The 16,748-nt window shown below is 40.2% G+C and overlaps 1 protein-coding gene across 8 annotated transcripts in view; it reads right to left on the reverse strand.

Annotated features, from left to right (window-relative positions):
• VPS13B (vacuolar protein sorting 13 homolog B) overlaps positions 1-16,748 on the reverse strand; it is a 1,297,298-nt gene that overhangs the window by 671,650 nt on the left and 608,900 nt on the right. The window lies entirely within an intron of this gene.

Consider the following 16,748-nt stretch of genomic DNA (forward strand, 5'->3'; position numbering starts at 1 on the left):
AAAAACAGCTGAAAAGTATAGAAAGCACATTGACAAATTGTAAGGCAGACATGCACTTTTCATCTCAATGACTTATGTTAGTCTTTCCGACAGGTGCAGCTCGGAGCCCCAAATGACATCACATAAAAGCCAATTACATGAAAGTGTTGTTTTTGTACATTATTTCCACTTATAAAACTGCAATAACCATTAGGATCCATACAATTATGGCAGTTTATAACTCAGCTTTGAAGAGAACTACGTAAATGACATCATTTTTAAGTGAGTAACACAACTCCTCTTACATCGTGGCTGAACGTGCGGTGAGGTGTCATGGTGTATCACAACACATCACTTGTAAGACTTGTGCAGCTCCGGCTGCTTCTATGGAACTCAAATCATAGATCATTTGTAAAGGAAACGCACAAGTGATTTTTGATACAAGAAAAAAAGTCTAAGAAAATTTTTTATTTCACAAACGTATCCTAATTACCTATATAATTATGAGTAAGTGTATTAATATACTTACTGATCACCGTCTCCCCAAGTTCCTGCGAGGATAATGTGCTCTTCTTACCCACGTGACCTGCAAACAGACTAACTGCTCACACATAAAACCCAGTGTGAGCCATTTACTCTGCAGGTCACGTGGGTAAGACCACCATCGGAGCGATACTGGAAGTTGCTTTCTCAGTGTAAGTCTATGGAGGCTTGCTCTGAGTCGCTCTAGGTTTATGTTGAAGGAAGTAACACTGCTACACACAATGGGCACAGGTTGAGCCAGCAAAGAAGAGGAGCGCTCAGGCTATGTGCACACGTAGCGTTTTAAAACGCTTACTAAAAACCGGACTCCTTCCCAGAAATCGCGCGGTTTTTTCCGCGCAATTTCACCGCGATTATGATCGCGATTTTGCCGCGATTTTCGCGTGCGATATTCAAGCACTTTCCAAGCGATTTGAAGCATCGCTTGGAAAGTGATTGACAGGTTGGTCACACTCGTCAAACATAGTGTTTGACAAGTGTGAGCAGGTTTTTACTATTGAGGCTGCCTATGCGGCATCAATAGTAAAAGATAGGATGTTAAAATGCTAAAAAAAAAATAAAAAAAATCGGGGTATATTTACCTTACGGCGTCACGCGCTGCATTCCCGGGCCTCAGCGTTCCCAGTAATGCCTTGCGAGACCTGTGATGAGGTAGTCTCGCGTTGCTATAGCGATCTCGCGAGACTACGTCATTACAGGACCTTGCCGCAAGGCATTACTGGGAACGCTTAGGCCGGGAATGCATAGCGGGACGCCGGAAGGTAAATATACCCAGATTTTTTATTTTTTATTCTTTTTTTACAGGGGTATGGTACCCAGGGCCTGGAGGACAGTCTCCTCTCCTCCACACCGTGGGTACCAACCGCACATGAGATGCTTAACTTCCCGCATGGTGGGCATAGCCACATGCGGGAAGTAAGCGATTCTCATGCATTCCTATGGGTGCGGAATCGCGGCAATTCTTTGCGATTCCGCACAAAGAATGAGCATGCTGCGATTTTTTCCGCGATGCGATTCCGCCGCGGAAAAAAGCACAGCATGTGCGGAATGCCATAGGAATGCATGGGGTGCGTTCTGTACACGATTTTTAAGCGTTTTCGCAGCGTTTAAGCGGCAAAAACGCTTAAAAATCGCTACGTGTGCACACAGCCTCACATGGGACTGGAAATGGAAATAGATGGCAATCAGTAAATTTACCACTACACTTACACATCATTACATAAATAATTAGGATAGCTACTGAAAAAAAAAATTGTTGGGAGATCTTTAGGAAAAATTTCTTCATAGAAGACCATCTACATTTTTATGCAACATTGAAATGCAATGTATTTCCATGCAGCTGTTAGGGAGAGCCGACGGTCAGAATGGGCATTGTGTTGCGATCTTCGAGTTATACCGCCGTCAAATCGACAAATAGCAGGGTGAACTCATTGGATGGATGAGCGATGCCTGAGATTGATCTGACAGAGAGCATGCACACTGACACTGCAAGCCAGTAAGCACGCACTCCTCAGTGTCAGTGCGGGACACTCCCATCCCTCTCTCCTGCCTGTAGTGGCTACTTTTCACATTTTCGTAGATGGGTGTAGGTTGCTGATACTGCAGACAGGAGAGAGGTATGAGAGTGTGCCTGCACTGACACTGTGTGCGTGTGCTCACTGGGTTTCAGTGTCTGTGAACACGAGCAGGGCCATGTATTCAAGTCAAACAGCACTTGTTCTGGGCAAATTCGCACTGCCAACAAATTTAAGAGGAGGTGTGCTGCATAGTAGATGATGGTCAGAAAATGGAGCACTGAGCTTTTGGCCATGCTTTTTCTGAAAAGCTAAACAAGTAAAACATTTACTACAGTGATTTTTTTTTTACAGGGGTTAAATCCCGAACAGAACTGAATAATTAGTTCAAAATGAGTTTTGCGGGTGAAAGACTCCTTGTAACTATCCCAAAAGTCCATCAAGCTACATTTATTGGTGGTCGACATACCACCGTCATGAGATATTGGTGATGTGAATAAAAGTGTGGCTGCACATTCTTTCAGCTGTGGTGGACTGGAAACCCAGGCAGCTCTCTGAATAGAAACCTCTCCAATCAACCGTTCTCGGATGGCAACTCTAACTTTGATCAGAACTAAGTCTTTATCTTTTTTAAATTGGAATTAAAGAACATGTATAAAACATGCGTGCAGCCACTGCATTTCTCCAAACAATATAAAATTAATTACAAAGCAACTCTGCCAATAACGTTTCTTAAAATAGATTGTGCACACATTCCTTGGGGTCTTATTTTTTTCCCACCGCCAATATAGCCGCGTAAATGTTTTTTTTTTTTACGAGTCTTTATTTTAATTTAACAATTTTTAGGAACATACAAATTAATGATTGACTTATTGTTCAAATAGACGTTGAAAATAAAAATAATTTTGGTGGCTTTTACGTCATTTGCCACAAAGTTTAAATAGGCATATAGCCATGGCAAGCCTCGGATCCTTTTCTTAGGCTCCAGGCTGCCGAGGAACCCATCAATTTGGGAAACGGCATCTCTCTCTAATCTTCTGCAGTGGATGCCGTGGTCACTACAGACCTCAAGAAGAAGGTGGCAGAATGGCCATGATTAGAGTTCACTCCTATCATTGAATTTGCAGCGAAATGTAACGTAAATGTAATCTATATGGCAATACAAGGGCAAAATGGACAAAGTTATTTCAACCCATGAAAAAAGGTTATAGACAGTATTACCTGTTACTTTGATCCCACATGCCATCCAAATAACTATCATACAGAAAAAATACCTGAATGGCCAAAGCTTCTCCAGAAGGAAGAGGTAGCTGCCACGGCTCCATCTTAAAAGAGGATGTCTCTTGTTCCAATGTAATGTGGAAAAAACCTTTAGTGGATATTTCAACATGCCCTTGGTGGCCAACAAACCACTATTTAATATTTTTTATTATATATACATATACACACACGCACACACACTGCTCAAAGTCTGGAAGGGAACAGACATTAGTGATGGCAACCTGGCGAAGATATTAAAAACAAAATGTGGGAGTGGTGCTTTAACCACTTACTGTCATTGGACGCAATAGTACATCCAATGGCAGTATCCCCGCTTTGATGAGGGCTCCGGCGGTGAGCCCGCGTCAAAGCCTGAATATCTTTTGAACAGCTGAAATGTGCCCACAACAGGCGCAGGTGGAATCCACCCGCGGCTATTAACTAGTTAAATGTCGCTGTCAAATGCCAACAGCGGCATTTAACCAGCGCTTCTGGCTGCCGGGCCGGAAATATGTGCATCGCCGACCCCCGTCACGTGATCGGGGATCAGCGATGCATTGGCATAACAACCAGAGGTCTCATAGAGACTTCTATGATTGTTGATGACGGATTGCTATGAGCGCCACCCATTGGTCGGCGCTCATAGCAATGCTGTAAACCTGCTACATATAGACGATCTCCACATCGCCTATATGTAGCAGAGCCTGACAAGTTGTGGCAGCGGCTATTGAAGCACGCTAAAACAAAAAAAAAAGTTATGAAAAAAATTTAAAAAATGAAAGTTTTAAATCACCCCCCTTTCGCCCCATTCAAACTAAAACAATTGAAAAAAAAAAAATCACACATACACATTAGGTATCGCCGCATTCAATATTTCCCGATCGATCAATAAAAAAAAGGATTAACCTGGTCGCTAAATGGCATAGCGGGAAAAAAAATCATAACGCCAAAATTACGGGTTTTTGGTCGTTGCGACATTGCATTAAAATTAAATAATGGGCGATCAAAAGATCGTATCTGCACATAAATGGTAACTTTAAAAATGTCACGTCAGCACACAAAAAATAAGCCCTCAACCAACCCCAGGTCACGAAAAATGGAGACGCTACGGGTATCGCAGAGTGGCACCATTTTTTTTTAGCAAACTTTGGAATTGTTTTTCACCACTTACATAAAAAAGAACTTAGACATCTTTGGTGTCTATGAACTCATAATGACCTGGAGAATCATAATGGCAGGTCAGTTTTAGCTTTGAGTGAACCTAGCAAAAAAGCCAAAACAAAAATGTGTGAGATTGCATTTTTTTTTGCAATTTAACCGCACATGGAATTTTTTTCCCCCGTTTTCGAGTACACGACATGCAAAAACCAATGCTTTCTTTCAAAAGTACAACTCGTCCCCCCAAAAATAAGCCCTAACATGGCCATATTGATGGAAAAATAAAAAAGGCTCTGGGAAGAAGTGGAGCGAAAAAAGCTCCGGTCAGGGGTTATCCGGTCTAAAACCATTAGGCTAGGTGCCCACGTTGCAGAAATGCTGCGGACAATTCCTTGGAATTCGCATGCGTTTTCCTGCAAAATACAAACGTTTTGCAAGCGTCTTTGCAAGATAGAATGTTAAAAAATAATAAAAAAATAATGAAATAAAGATATACTTACCCTCTGTCGGCCCCTGGAGGCCTCGCGGTTTTCATCGGCGCTGTTGGCAACTTCCGTTCCCAGAGATGCATTGCGCGAATGACCTCTGATGACATAGCGGTTACGCGAGATCGCTACGTCATCAGAGGTCATTCGCGCAATGCATCCCTGGGAACAGAAGTTGCTGGCAGCACCGATGAGGGCCTGGAGGACTCCGGGGGCTGAGAGGGTAAGTATATCCCTATATTTTATTTTAATTCTATTTTTTACAGGAATATGGTACCCAGAGCATGGAGGAAAGTCTCCTCTCCTCCAGACCCTGGGTACCATCCACACATGAAGTGCTCACTTTACGCATGGTGGGCATAGCCACGTACGTAAAGTGGGCATTTCAATGCAATCCTATGGTGGTAAAATCACAGTGATTCCACAGAATTAATGGACATGCTGCGGATTTTACTGTTATGCGATTCCGCAGCGGAAAAATCTGCAGCATTGGCACAGCAATTGCAGAATCCCATAGGATTGCATGGGGATGTGTTTTATTAGCGTTTTTAAAGCATTTCCGCAGCGGCAAAAACGTGGCGGAAACGCTTAAAAAACACAATGTGGGCACATAGCCTAAGCCTGTAGTCACCCTATGTGACAGAAGACTTGTAAATCCCCACATCATGCATGCTTTGAGGATTCCCTGGTGTCGGCGCCGGGTGGTCATGTGACAGCAAGTATGTAAGAATGCCACATTCCAACTATACTGTTTCTGGCCTCACTTGCATTGTGCAAGTCCATGCCCATGTAGTCGGAATGTGGCTGGGAATATGAATATCGCATACTTAAAGTTATATGACCACCAGTCCCAGAGCCAAAGAATTTTCATAGCGTGCAGTGCACGCAATGTGATGATTAACAAGTATGCAGTCACATAGAGTGTAGTTTAGACCCGACAACCAGGGCTGTGGAGTTAGTAAGTTAAACCTCCGACTCCTTAATCTACCCGACTCCAATTCCACAGCATTGCCTCACTACCGAGCATGTACATAAAGTGCACCACAAAATCATCTCCACTAAAAGTCGAGATCATTAGATTAGGAATGGAACAGACAATTATAGGACATTTCATAACTTTCTGAAATTCTTATGAAAAAACTTACAGCCAATCCTGCACTGTACTACTGTACCCAATGTAGTTGGTCCATTTAATACTGACTCTACCAAAATGAAGACAGACTCCCACTCCACAGCCCTGCTGACAAACTCTCTCACACCATGGAGTCTGTCTGGGATTATGTGAAGAAATAGAAACTTTTCCACAGGCCTCCATCTACAGAACATCTGCGGATGGTTCCCTAAGATGAGTTCCTTCTTAAACTGTGTGCAAGTACCTTGCAGAATTGATGTGGTTTGCAAGGGAAAGGGCGGTCACACCAAATATTGATGTGATTTGTCTTTATTTTTCATTCACTTTGCATTTTCTTAATTGTTGGGTAGGGATGGGCGGACTCGTGGATGTTCAGGTTGATCAGATTCAGCTGAACATTATAAAAGAAAAGTTTGGTTCGTGTATCAAAATAGTACCCAAAGTTGATCGCAAACCCGGAACTCATTCAAGTGACTTCTGACTACAACATTTGTAATGGGGCGGCCTGATAGACGCTTCTTTATTACTAACCCCTAGGCTTTATATCAGCTAACATAACAAAGCTGACATCAACCTCAAAAACGGACCAGGGCAAGTGGGAAGAGTCGGGCAAAGCGTTATAATTGGTGCATCTAATGGGTGTGCCGCCTTTTCTGGGGTGGCTGCTATTTTTGGGCTGAGGAGAGACAAATATCCATGGATCTTTGCAGAATAAGAATACCAGCCCTCAGCTGTCTGCTTTAGCTTGGCTGGTTATCAAGAACTACTACTAAATAGTAGTAAACTACTAATACATCTATTTTTTAAGCATTATTTCTAACTGTACAGCATTTTTCCACACCTGCCTATAACTTTTGCCCAGTAATGTAAATAAACTGTAGCTCTGGTTTTAGAATAAAACAAATATACCAGTGTAAGTAGGTTCTATATAAAGCTAGAAGAAGCTGATGTCACTGCTGTTAAGCAATGCTTTCTGCCACAGATTGCCATATCTTTGTAGCAGTCAAGCATGTTGTCAAGGAGACTCCTATACAAACACTGGGTAATGTATTCCTTTAGAAAAAAAAACCCTCAAACTTTCTTCAATGTTAAGTTATTTTACGCGAGTCCTGTAGGTATAGTTTGACACAGGTGTGTTTCTTTTGCTTCTGTTTTTATTAATATCAGCACAGTAATAAATTATGTGTTACAGCTGGAAATTACAGAAAACGGCTACAGCAGATCTCATCATTAAACATGAGTAATCTTTCCCTATAAATGAAAATAGAGTGTAAAATGTAAAATGTGGGCAGATGGGAGAGATTTCTTTTTTTTTTTTCCCAGGGTGATTAAAGTTGCATACTTTCTAGAATTGTGTCATAAAATGTGGGTTGTCATCTAAGTTTATCCTCATCATCCTGTTAGGTCATTCACTCTATTTTATTACTATATAGATCATGTTAATGGTAGTGGTTTGATAACTATTACATCATCACTAACCTGTGGGCATTACAGACGTTATTTTAGCTGTTTACAGTGAGCGGTTCACGCTATCATGAAAGTGAAATGCTGTGTTTTAGAGCGTGTTCACTTCAGTGAGTGTGCATCCAAGGGAGCGTGTATCTAAAGGAAACGTGTATCCACAGGGAGCGTGTATCCACAGGGAGCATGTATCCAAAGGGAGCGTGTATTTAAAAGGTGTTTAACCCTTCTCATGTCGCTTGTCAATAGTGACAGCGACATTGATCGGCATAGCACAGGGATGGAGCTCCCTCTCTGCTCCGAATGTCACAACGCGATTGCCATCACATTGTGCCGATGGTCTTTATGGTGACCCCGAGGTCACCCAGGTACGGTGGCCTGTGAGCTCCTGCACAGAGCAGGACCTTACACGCCTCCTGCCTGTGGGCGATACACAGATCTAATAACATGACAAAAAAGCAAAAAACAAAAACTCTTAAAAAATTTAAAAAAATATATATATATTAGTACAATAAGTAAATATTTGCTTAAAAAGAAAAATAAACAAAGTACACATATTTGGTGTCAGCACATCCAAAACAACCTGACCTAAAAACTACCCAACAAATTAACCTCTTCGGTGAACAATGTAAAAATAAAAACTCTACAAAGCACCAATGGATTTAAGGTGCTCACCACACCTATAGATTAATTCCTTGAGGGGTGCACTTTCCAAAATTGAAATAAAACTAGAACAAAACGTCGAATGTAAACAAAAATGATATAGCAAAAAACATCACCTTGTTCCACAAAAAAACAAGCAGTCAGCCATACATCTACATCAGCAGAAAAAAAAAACTATAGCTCTCAGAATAGAGCAATGCATAAACAATATTTTTTATATAAAATAATTTTTAGAGTGTAAAAGCAGCAAAGCAACAAAATTATATAAATGTGGTATTGTTGTAATAGTACTGAACCCCCATCCCCCCACCCTCCAAAAAAAGCCTACCAAAAACAATTCCTTTTTTGTTCATTTTAATTCCCAAAATTCGAAATGGAAAGCAAGAAAGCAATTATAAAATGTTATGTGCCTGAAAATGGTACCAATAACAATGTCAACTCGTCCTGCAAAAAAACAAGCCCTAACATGACTCCGTAGGAAAATATAGAAAAACTGCAGTCTCAAAATATAGATGCAAAAGCATTGATTAGCAAAAAAAAAGCGTCTTTTATAGTGTAGTAGCAGCCAAAGATATAAATCTGGTATGGATGTAATTGCACCAATTTGAAAAAAAAGTCATCTAATCACTTATACCGCACGAAAAAAGGCGTAAAAAAAAAAAGAACAAATTCTTCAACTGCTGTTGATTTGTTCATTCTGCCTCCGAAAGATAGCAGTAAGTCTTGGCTCACATTTATCCTACGCTCTATGCTGAGCGATTACACCGGGGTTTCTAAGTAAATCTCTAAAATGCGTGATTCAGAAGGAACCTTCGGCTGAAGATTCCCTATAATGAGGCAGATGAAGGCACTGTGGATGCTTTCTAGCCTATGATCTGGCGGTGTCCGTCTTTTTAAGCATGCATAAAAACCCCAAAAGAAATCCAGCAAATTCTGAGCTCTCAAAACCAAATACCCCTTGTCTTCTAAACCCCACAGTTTGCCCAAACTGTAGATAGCATCCACATGTTTGGCATTCAGGTAACAAAGAGAGCTTGCTTAATTTACAAAGTCCATGCCTCCAGAAGCACAAGCTGGACATCACAATGTACTGGTGACTACAACTTACTGGGCACTACAATGTACGGGTACTACACTGGCAGATTTGCAATTTTCACTCAGTAACATTTACTGCTGCTTGTTTCTGGCAAACATGGATAGAGTCTACAGTAAATCGTCACTGCTCTTGTAGATAAAATCCCAGAGGGAAGTAATTTACAAAATGGGGGGTCACTTGAAGGGAGATTCTGCTCTTCCGGAACTTAGGGGCGTCTGCATATTGTGAGTATCATGTGCGAATAGTGGATGAGGGCAGGTATATCTCGCCCAGATACCTTTCCTATGTGGCCAAGTCTGGTCAGTATCGCACCTGGTTACTAATGAATAATGGGAGGCGGATATAAAAGGATGCCAGGTGGTTGTGTGAGTGTCTCAACCTGGGAACACAGAGAGCCTGTCTGTGTGAGAGACACACGTGAGTGAAAGCAGTGCCCACTGCAACTGTGGTTTGGCTGGACCGGAGAAGCCCGCCAGTTGGTAGTTAGGTTGTACCTTGTTTAGTTAGTGCCGGACAGGCAAGAATTTGTTTTATGTTTTATTTCCTTTATGCATTGCTTTCACCGTTAATAAACCTGACCCAGTGTCAGTTATACCCAGATCCCGGCTCTGCGCCTGAGTTTCATGCTGAACGCACGTGACCATTGACCCCAGCAAAGGCGATCCCGGAGTGTTTTATGACAATATGGAGTCCGCAAACTATTCTACGATAATTTGTTCACTTGTAATACAGCCTGATGAAGGGGCCTTTTGAGCTCTGAACGCTTGCAAATGTAGTTTCTTTGGTTAGCCAATAAAGGTATCACATCTTGAATACTTTTCTCAATTTTTTGGGACATAAGTATTTACATCGATTCTCCCAAGAGTCAAATAGCGCTTCTTCTATTCCGAGTCTCGCTGTGTGGCTAAGCAGTACAGTACAGCCACATATGGGGTATTGCCACGTTCAGCAGAAATTGTGTGACAAATATTGGTGCCATTTTTTACCCATTTCCCCGACTGACCATGTAAAATCTTGGGCAAACATATTATAGTAGGCAAAAATGTAATCATTTTTCCTCTACCGCCCAATGGTATAAATTTTGACACACATGGTGTCAAAATGATAACTGCTCCCTTAGATGAATTCACTGAGAGGTGTAGCTGGTAAAATGAGGTCACTTCATTGGGGGTTCTGCTCTTCTGGCATCTCAGCGGTTCTGCCAATGTGACCTTTCCTTTTGAGCTTTGCACTGTGATACAAAAGTAGTTTTCAACCACATATGAGATATTCGCGTATAAAGGACAAATTGAGTAACATTCTGTAGTCCATTTTCTATTATCCTGTCTGAAAATGAAAACTAGGGGCAAAAGTAACATTTTAGTGGAAAAAAATACTAATTTTCCATTGACTCAGCAAAATGTTAGACAATTCTTTAAGTCGCCTGAGGGTTGAAAATGCTCACTACACCGCTGTAATAATTTTTAAAGAGGTGTAGTTTCCAAAATGGGTTCATTGTGGGGGTTTCTGCTGTTTTACAATGTCAAGGGTTCTTCAAAAATGACATGGCATCCACAATCTGTTCCAGCCAAAATTGAGATCCAGAATTCAATTGGAACTCTTTCCCTTCTGAGTCCTACTGTGCACCCAAAGAGTAGTTTTACATCATATATATATGGGGTATTGGTGTACTCAGTATAAATTGCACAATAAATTGCATGGTCCATTTTCTCCTGTTACCCATGTGAAAATGAAAAATTTGGAGCAGCATTTTTGTGGGAAAAATTTATTTTTTCATTTCACGGCTCAACGTTATAAAATTCTGTGAAGCAGCTGAGGGTTCAAGTTGCTCACTTGCCTCTAGAGAAGTTACTTAAGGGGTGTAGTTTCCAAAATGACATCACTTGAGGGGATTTCCACTATTTAGGCACATCAGGGCTCTGCAAACGCGATATGGCGTCAGCAAAACTTTCCAGCCAATTTTACACTACGAAAGTCAACTGGCACTTATTCCCTTTTGAGCTATGCAGTGTGCCCAGACAGTAGATTTCCTCCACATATGGGGTATCAGCGCATTTAGGAGAAATTTCACAACAAATTCCATAAGCCATTTTCTCCTGTTACCCATGTGAAAAAGAAATACTTGGGGCTAAAGCAACATTTTTGTGGGAAAAAGATTTTTTTTTTTTTTTTCATTTTCACAGCTTAACATTATAAAACTATGCAAAGCACCTATGGATTTAAGATGCTCACCACACCTATAGATTAATTCTTTGAGGGGTGCAGTTTCCAAAATGTAGGGGGTTTCCACTGCTTAGACACACACCAGGGGCTTTTCAAACGTGACATGGTGTTGGCTATAAATTGCAACCAATTTGGCGCTCCAAAACTCAAATGGCGCTCCTTCCCTACCATCCAAACAGTAGTTTTCCTACACATATGGGGTATCGGCATACTCACGAGAAGTTGAACAACAAATAATACGGTTCATTTTCTCGTTACCCTTGTAAAAATTAAAAATTGCCCTAAATGAACATTTTTATGGGAAAAATTAAAATGTGGATTTTTTTCCTTCCACAATGCTTTAATTCCTGTGAAGCACCTAAAGGGTTATCAAACTTATTGAATGTAGTGTAGAGCACTTTGAGGAGTGCAGTTTTTAAAATGGTGTCACTATTGGGTATTTTCTGTCATATAGGCCCCAAAGTCACTTCAAACGTGATATGGTCAATAAAAAATAAACTGTTTTGAAAACGGTTATAAAAATTAGAAATTGCTGAAACATTTAAGGCTTCTAACTTCCAAACAAAAAAAGGCTTAAAAAATGATGGTGATGTAAAGTAGACATATGGGAAAATGTATTTATAAATTATATTGTACAGCATGACAAACTGGTTTAAGGATATAAAAGCTTTAAGAATGAAAATCGTGAAGTTTTCAAAATTTGTGACAAAATTCCAATAACATACAAAACAGAGTTCAAGAAGTTATTACCACATAATGCGATCAGATCAGAATTGTAAAATTTGACTTGGTCAGGAAAGTGAAAACAGGCTTTGGGGTGAATAGAAAACATTGTGTATGCCTCCATCTGTATGGATGAGAAATGGCTGTGGAGACAAACAAGCACAAAAGGATGTTGTTCAGACAACAAAGAGCGCTACTGCTCACCTGATGCGGCTGTGAAAGCCACATCACTGGGTTTCAGAGTAAGAATTTCCAGCTGCTGCAGCTCCACAGGTTGGCAGATCCAACGCAATGTTCGAAAGATAGGAGTTGTGGGTATCCTGCGTTTCTGGTTCTTTATTAAAAAAAATCCACAAATGACATATTAGGGTAACGGTGTACTTTATTCTCAACTCATTTCAAATTGCTCTGATTTCTTCATCAGGAGAAAATGAAGACGTCAGAGTACTTCAAAACGTGTCAAGAAATACCTGCACTGTTACTCCCATTTGCAATTTGTTGGATTTTTTTTTTTTTTTTACATACAACAAACACCGCAGGACACCCTCACCTAAATCCATGTGGAGGTACAGAAGGTCCCCATAGTCCTTTATGGGTGAAATATAACTATTTTGTAAAGCTTTAATGTTGTTCACTGACATTTATGGTAATGTGCATGGGTCTTGGAAAAATATAAAATTCTCACAAAGATGGTGACTAACTCAGCACATTTTACACATCACCAATTCTTGAGCAATCTAATATTTTTCAAATGTTTTAGTAAAACTATTGGTTAATGTATCAAATACACACATGTATGAGAAGGAATGTGGGATCCCTTATATTGCAGCTAAATCAACATTGTGGTTCCTGATTTAGTCATTACTCCCGATGAATAAGCAGACAAAACTGTGATATAATGGATACATCTACAAAAATATTTTCTTTCAACTAACCACTGAAAATGCCTTGACGTATCCAGACTTTTCTGGATACCCCCAAAGCATACGGATAATGTAAAAAAAAAAAAAAGAAAAAAAAAGAAAATGTAAAATATTTTACACTCATTATTGAGAGTTGACAAAGCGCAATAGCTCAATTACGAAGGTATATTTACAAGTGACAGATCTGTCCCAGAATTTCAGTGACGAAAAATAAGTTCAAAGCGCAGGTGGATTCTTGAAAGACTCACTTGGAGCCCTAGTTAGTACTTTTGCCTGCAATGCCAGACTCCAGTTATCGATCAGAACAGGGCCAAAAAGTAAATGGCTTTGGTTTTCAGGTAATTTGGTTTCTCCCATAATCCAAAAACATAATTGGGGGGATGTAATTAAAAATTACAGCTTTAGTAAAAATCATACTGGAGTAACACATGACTAATTTATTAAAAGGCATATTAAAAGGCGCATCTCTTGTTGTGCTTGTGCCAGAAGATTAAGTCTACGCTAGTCATAATCCTTATAATTTAGACTGCTTTTGGTTGAAGGCAAAGTAAATTTGTTGGGCTGTCTGTGGTCCCACTCCCCTCTAGTAATATTCAACCACTTTCTAGAAATGAACTTTGAGTATGACTAGTGATGGGCGAACCCCTGGATGTTCGGTCTGGCAGGTTCGGCAGAACAGTTAAAAAAAAAAAAATTAAAACAAATTCACGTTCGAACCCGAACTCGGTGGTGGGATCTTAACATCCAGTGCTTGCCATGTTGTCATGTGCATGACAGTGCGGCAAACACTGATCTTAATGATTTTACCGCCAGACCGAGAGCCACGGTTCCCATGCTGTCAAATGACAGTGTGAGCCCGCAGGTGTGATCGAAGGAAACAAAAGGAAGAAAGGAGACCATAAAGTCCACAAAATAGTATGATAATATAATATTTATTAATTACAATAATATACAGGAATCATGAAAGGGAGCAACTAATAAATATTTACAAAAAAAATAATTAAAAAAGGGCACACACCCAGATGAAAAAAATTGGAATTAGACAGTAAATAACGAGATGTAATCATGCCAAAGAAAGTAGCAATCACAATGTGATACAAAGTTATCAATTAGCAAAAAATTCATAAATAACACCTGGTGGATAAATAACAACCAAGACTATGAAGTGCATACAAGGAGTTAATAATTAGCAAGAATGATAAAGTGCTTAGTGCTAAAGATATAAAAGATAGGAACAGAGGTAACTCCAGTGTAAGAAAAATAAATACAAAGAAACCAGCATAAATGCGTACAGTAGATAGGGATAGTTTATAAACTGATATATAGTCACACTGAATCAGTAATAGTATTGGATAGAGAAGAGATCACGTATAAGTTTATAAAGATCAAGTCAAAGGTAAAGTAAACGTAGTAATGGTTTGGTGCTTACAGAGGTTGTGGAATCTCACTCTCTAGGATGGCGTCCTCCCAACGTGCACTTCGGCATGTTGCCTTCATCAGCTGCGATCGAAGGTAAAGAATTTACCTCCGGTCACTGGCATCCCCTGATGGGACTACGACTCCCATCAGCCATTGCCTGCCGGCACAAATAACAGCGAGAGAAGGTAACGGCTGATGGGAGTATTCATCAGCCGGTGCTCTAAATAAACGGCGTGGGTTCCCCTGTATTTTTGATAACCAGCCAAGCAAAACTCACAGCTGGGGGCTGCAACCCTCAGGTTGAAAGGTTGGTTATCAAGAATAGAGGGGCCCCCACTCCAATTTTAATTATTTAATTAAATGCAAAAAAAAATAGCAACCAGCAGGCGCATCTATTAGATACGCCAATTCTGGCACTTTGCCCGGCTCTTCCCACTTGCTCTGTAGCGGTGCAAGAGGGATTCATATTTGTGGGGTTGATGTCACCTTTGTATTGTCGGGTGACCTAAAGCCCACGGCTTAGTAATGCAGAGGCATCCATAAGACACCCATCCACTACTAAAACTATAGCTATCTTGTAAATAAACACACAGCAAGCATGAAGTACCGTATTTTATTTGAAATAAAACAAAACACACTTTTACTTCATTTTAAAAAACTAGCTGAAGAGCCAAGAGTAACTAACGGTGGTTAGCAGAGTGGGATGACATTTGTGGGGATTTGGTCACTACTGTGGTCATTGAGAATATGCTGAACAATTTTATCCCCCCCGCAATGGGTGCAAGTTAAGATAAGTACAGTGTTTTTGCTATAAAGATTACCATGAGAACAAAATAATGCAGTGTCCTATGGAGGAATGTTTACCCAGATACACTGTGTCCCATGGGTAATATGCAATTTATGCTGTTTGGAAAAGTAGTGCATATGAATATATGTTGAGATATGTTGGATAATAGAGGATCCATTCCGCATGTTTGAAAGATCATATATCCTTAACAGAGACCTAATGCTGTAGGTGGTTTACAGTTGTATAATGGGTAGAGCATTAATCAACTTGTCTATCTGTGTCTATATGGTTATGATACCCGCATTGTAATAAGGATGTAATGGGACACAGTGGCATTTGTTGCATAACTAGTTACTGTCCTTCGTTATAGGACATTGAGGCGGTACAATACGGTTTGTTTTTTTAGAGCACTTCACATCAGCACCTTTTGCACTTGTATTTGGTTGTGTTGATTTGTTTATTGGTTTTTAAAGGGCTAATTAAAAGCTACGTTTTAACATATAATTTCTACCAATTTGCTGAGAATGATGAGAGCCACGTACAGCACCCGGCGCCAGGGAACAGCGCTTACTGTAACGCTTAGTCCCTGGCGCCCGTCCTTGTGGTACTGATACGGCACACGCATGTCACACGTGTGCCTCAAGTATTACACACACAGAAGCTGACATCTCCGGTACCGGAAATATCAGGACGTGTGAAAGAGGCGTTATAGCGGGTTTTTCTATTTGGCAGCTGTCACACACTAAAAGATGCTTTTTATTGCAAGAAATAGTTTTTGCATCACCACATTTTGAGAGCTATAATTTTTCCATATTTTGGCCCACAAGTCATGTGAGGTCTTGTTTTTGAGGTACGAATTGACGTTTTTATTGGTACCATATTCGGGTACATGACATTTTTGGATCGCTTTTATCCCGATTTTTGGGAGACAGAATGAGCAAAAACCAGCAATTCATTAATTATTTTCATTTGGGGGGGTGGGGGGCGTTTATACCGTTCCGTGTGTGGTAAAATTGAAAATGCAGTTTTATTCTTCGGGTTAGTACGATTACAGCGATACCTCATTTATACATTTTGTGTGTTTTGGCGCTTTTATACAATAAAAACGGTTTTATATCAAAAATAACTATTTTTGCATCACTTTATTCTGAGAGCTGTAATTTTTTTTATTCTTCTTGTGATGGAGCTGTATGGGGGGGGCTTGTTTTTTGCAGGACAAGATGACGTTTTCAGCAGTACCATGTTTATTTATATCTGTCTTTTTGATCGTGTGTTATTCCACTTTTTGTTTGGTGGTATGATGATAAAGCATTGTTTTTTTCCTTTTTTAATGGGGTTCACTACAGGGGTTAACTAGTGAGACAGATTTATCGGTCAGGTCA

Source organism: Dendrobates tinctorius, unplaced genomic scaffold, assembly GCF_039654945.1.
Source record: "Dendrobates tinctorius isolate UK_male_01 unplaced genomic scaffold, ASM3965494v1 ptg000165l, whole genome shotgun sequence".
Classification (NCBI taxonomy): Eukaryota; Metazoa; Chordata; class Amphibia; order Anura; family Dendrobatidae; genus Dendrobates; species Dendrobates tinctorius.